Here is a 5278-nt window from a genome sequence, read left to right as displayed (position 1 = left end):
CACTGCAAGTGGATGCCTTATCTAGTTGGCTATTTCTATGAATCATAATTCAGTTTCTCTTCAGTCTAAGCTGAAATAAATTATACATATGAGACTGAGGTTTATTTGGCATATTTATGTCTAAATATCAAGACACACTTGTTTCCCACTAGTATTTCTGCATATCTGTTCTTCAACCAATTGTCACAAGTAATTGAGGTTTGAGCTCAGGAAGCCATAGATCTTTGGAGTTGAGCTTTTTAGAAATTAATGGGGACTCCTTTGGCCTTGGTGCTTGAATCTATTAATATGACTATGCTTCTCATTGGTTTTCCCTCAAAGGTTGTGAAACTGTTTATTTCTCCCAGCAGAGCCTCAACATTCCCCTTCTTCCTATAATCATACACAGTCTCTGCAGCCCGTTGGCCCAGATTTGAATCCTGATTCTCTGACTTGAATTTTGTTTTTCTTACCTAAATGCTCTAGTTAGGCCTTCTAATACTATGCTCTAGCTAGGCCTTCTAATACTATGTTGAATAAAAATGGTGAGAGTGGACATCCTTGTCTTGTTACTGATCTTAGAGGAAGAACTTTCAGCTTTTCACCATTAAGTATGATGTTAGCTGTGGTCTTGTCATATATGGCCTTTATTATGTTGAGGTATGTTCCCTCTCTGCCCAGCATGTAGAGAATTTTTATTATAAATTAATGGTGAATTTTGTCAAATCCTTTTTCTGAATCTCTTGAATTGATTATATGATTTTAATAATTCATTTTGTAACATGGTGTGTCATATTTAATGCCTTTAGATGTTAAATCATCCTTGCATCCCTGGAATAATTCCCACTTGATTATAGCATATTATCTTTTTAAAGTATTTTTGAACTCAGTTTGCTAATATTTTGTTGAGGATTTTTGCATCTATGTTTCTTAGGGATATTGGCCTGTAATTTTCTTTTTTGTGATATCTTTGTCTGATTTTGGTATAAGGGTAATGTTGGCCTTGTAAAATGGGTATGGAAGAAGTCCTTCCTCTTCAATTTTTTTGGTATAATTCGATAGGTACTAACTCTTCTTTAAATGTTTAGTAGAGGGTGCCTGTGTGGCTCAGTCGGTTAAGCGTCTGCCTTTGGCTCAGGTGATGATCCCAGGGTCCTGGGATCGAGCCCTGCATCGGGCTCTCTGCTAGTGGGGAGTCTGCTTCTCCCTCTCCCTCTGCCTCATCCCCCTGCTCATGCTCCCCATGCTCATGCTCCCCCTGCTTGTGCTCTCCCCCCGCCCCATCAAATAAGTAAATAAAATCTTAAAGAAATGTTTGGTAGAATTCACCTATGAAGCCATCTGGTCCTGAGTTCTTTTTGTTTTTGTTTTTTGTTTTTTAGCAAGTTTATAGATTGCTGATTCAATTTCATTATTTATAATCGATCTCTTCAGATTTTTTATTACTTTATGATTCAGTCTTAGAAGATTGTGTGCTTCTAGGAATTTATCCATTTCTTCTAGATTTTCCCATTTGTTCACATATAATTGTTCATGGTAATCCCTTATGAGTTTTGTATTTCTGTAGAGTCAGTTGTAACTCTTTCTGATTTTATTTATTTGTGCCCTCTCTCTTTTTTCTTGACAAATCTGGATAGAGGTTTATCAATATTGTTTATCTTTTCAAAGAGCCAGCTTTTAATTTCATTGATCTTTTCTATTGTTTTATTAATTTCCATTTAATTTATTTCTACTTCGATCATTATTTCTTTCTTACTAGCTTTGGGCTTTGTTTAGTCTTCTTTTTCTAGTTCCTTTAGGTATGGAGCTATATTATTTATTTGGGATTATTCTTTCTTGAGCTACACCTGTATCACTATGAACTTCCCTCTTGGAATTGCTTTTGCTGTATCCCATAGATTTTGGAAAGTTGTGTTTCCATTTTCATTTGTCTCAAAGTAATTTCTTCATTGACCCATTGATTATTTAGTAACATATTGTTTAGTGCTCATGTTTTTGTGTTTTTCCTGTTACCTTCTTCTACCTGATTTCTAGTTTCATACTGTTGTGGTCAGAAAAGATGTTAAAATACTTTCAATCTTCTTAAATTTATTGAGTCTTTTTTGTGGCCTAATATGCAATCTATTCTGGGTAATGTTACATATGCACTTGAAAAGAATGTGTATTCTGTAGTTTTTGGATGAAGTGTTCTGTTTATATCTATGAAGTCCATCTTGTCTTGTGCCATTTAAGGCCAATATTTCCTTATTGATTTTCTGTGTGGATGATCTATCCGTTGATGTAAGTGGGGTGTTAAAGTCCCCTATTTTACTATACAATACTATTATTGTATTGCTGTCAATATCTCCCTTTATGTTTGTTAATATTTGCTTTATATATTTAGGTGCTCCTGTGTTTGGTGCGTAATTATTTATGAATGTTATATCCTCTTCTGGGACTTACCCTTTTATCATTATGTAATGCCATCTTTGTCTTTTGTTAGTCTTTGTTTTAAAGTTTATTTTGTCTGACATGAGTATTGCTTAAGTTCAAACACATTCTAAAAGTACATTTTTACTTCCCCAGCGTATTTTATGTTTTTGATGTCTTATTTTCCATATTTTCATTTTATGTATCCCTTAACTACTTATTGTAGTTATATTTGATTTTACTGTGTTTGTCTTTAACCTTCATACTAACTTTTTAAGTGGTTGATTTACTGCCTTTACTATAAATTTGCTTTTACCAGTGAGATTTTTTTTCTCTTATATATTTTCCTATTTCTAATTATGGCTTTTTCTTTTTCACTTAAAGAAGGTCCTTTAACATTTCTTGTAAGGCTGATTTAGTGGTAATGAACTCCTTCAGCTTTTCTTATCTGGGAAACTCTCTTTCAACCTTGCTGAGTATTCTTGGTTGTAGTTTTTTCCGTTCAGCACTTTGAGTATATCCTGCCATTCCCTTCTGGCCTGTAGGTTTCTGAAAAATCAGCTGATAGCCTTATGTTCCTCTTGTACACAGGTCCCTCAGTAATATCCCTCCCTACTGCAGGTCATCACATTAGGGATGGGGTTCCCATTGTTACTATGTCTCCTTCTTTCCTATCTTTCTCTCTGTGGTTCCTCTATTGTTTATTGTGCAGAAGATATTCAATTAGCCCTCAGTTCTTCTTCTGCAGGACTTGCTTTATATTTAGGTGTGGATTCAATGTGTCCATGGGAGGAGCTGAATTCAGGGCCTTCTACACTGCTGTCTTGGACTGCCTCCAACATTACTTTTTGTAATTCACTTTTTAATAAGTTTTTTTCAAGTATTTGATGGTGTTTCTTTGTTGTGTGCTCATGTTTGATTTTGAGATTCCTTTTTGGACATTTTACTGTGCGAATTTAGAATGCTTGGTGGGGCCAGGGTTGGGACATCATGTACTCCAGCCAGTAGTGAATTTGGAGAGAGTCTGCTCATATTTTTGGTGAAGTGCTGGTTTTCTGAGTTTGGATGCTTCTTGTTCTTCCTGGGTATTGCCTACTACCTGTGGGCACTGTCCCAACCTTCTGACTTAAGCTTCCATACATACTGCCTTGATCTAAAAGCACTTGCTTCTATTGCTACTGCTAAGCACTGAGAGTAGGAAGAGGCCATGCACAACAGTATGTGTTCCTCCTGTGGTACCCAACTAATCACTCTCTTGGTTGACTACAGGCTCCCTGTTCCTCATGATATTTGCCACCTCTGAAAGTGGAGCAACTTTTGTAGCAGTCCTATCCTGGGCATTTTGGGCTGTGATTCCCATCTTTTGCTTCATTCCATCTAATTTCCAGATTTCAGGGATTCCTTGCAGTTTCTAGTATACTAAAGGCAATGATGCATGGTTGTTGAAAAAAAAACCAAACAAACCATACAAACAGTATATAATAAATTATAAAAAAGTGAAAATATCCTGAAATCCTACTACCCCCAAATACCATAGTTATTATTTTGAAGCTCATTCTTCTAGTCAGCAGTCCATGCACACACACACACACACATGCACACACACACCCCATGTGCACAAATTTTTCATAAATGGCATCATGGAATTATGCTTTTCTATAACCTGAACTATTTTATTTAACAATATACTTGCCTAAATGTCAAGCCCTTGAGGCTATATCTTTGTGCTCATATATTTTATATCATCCAGAACAGTGCTTACTTACAATCCTGGTCTGCAAACTCTAATAATTATTTGCAACAAGATAAGAGCTTGGCCCATGAAGTGAATCAAATATGTTACCAAGCACATTGTTTAGTTTAACTAACATATTTTGGGGTGGTTTTTTTGCTTGTTTTAAGTTTAATTTTATTTAAGTAATCTCTATATCCAACGTGGGGCTCAAACTCACAACCCTGAGATCAAGAGTCACACACTCTTCCAATTGAGCCAGCCAGGAGCCCCTAAATAACATATTTTTGGAAGAAAGACTCTCAGTGAAGGAGACAGTGAATTGGTTTACGTTCTGGTACAAACTTATCTTGTTAGGGACCATCAGATCAGCATTTAAATAGTCATGATAGAGGCTCAGAAAATTGTTTATTTCATAAAAATATAGGGCAATGAAACAAATCTCATTTGAAGATTATACATGACATTTTCTAACCTGTATTTTGCCATTTTCCTATTTGGACCAGATTTACTCATGTCAATTTGCTTATAAAACTTTCTTCTGGGGGCGCCTGGGTGGCTCAGTTAGTTAAACATCAGACTTGATTTCGGCTCAGGTCATGATCTCAGGGTTGTGAGACCAAGCCCTGTGTCAGGCTCTGTGCTCAGCAGGGAGTCTGCTTGAGATTCTCTCTCTCCCTCTGCCCCTCCCCCTGCTTACACACTTTATAAATAAATAGAAAATAAATAAATAAATAAAAAATAAATAAATAAATAAATAAAATCTTAAAAAAAAACCAACACCTTTCGGGCACCTGGGTGGCTCAGTTGGTTTAATGTCTGCCTTCGGCTCAGGTCATCATTCCGGGGTCCTGGGATCAAGCCCCGCATCAGGCTCCCTGCTCACCGGGGAGCCTGCTTCTCCTTCTGCCTGCCACTCTCCCTGCTTGTGCTCTCTCTCGCTCTCTCAAATAAATAAGTTCTTTTTAAAAAAACACCTTTCTTCTGGATATCTTTTTCAAATTACTTTAAATCCAGTTTCATTTCCCTGGAATTTCCACCACTACTCTGGGAATTTTTTATTTATTCATTTATTTATTTAATTTCTTATTTTTTTAACTTTTTATTTTAATCACTTGGTGTTCATCTCCATAAGTGCACTCCTTAATCACCATCACC

This window comes from Mirounga angustirostris, unplaced genomic scaffold (genome assembly GCF_029215605.1).
Source record: "Mirounga angustirostris isolate CCGP_5_RB_7025 unplaced genomic scaffold, mMirAng1.0.hap1 SCAF_11, whole genome shotgun sequence".
Lineage (NCBI taxonomy): Eukaryota > Metazoa > Chordata > Mammalia > Carnivora > Phocidae > Mirounga > Mirounga angustirostris.
This window is presented reverse-complemented; position numbering follows the sequence as displayed.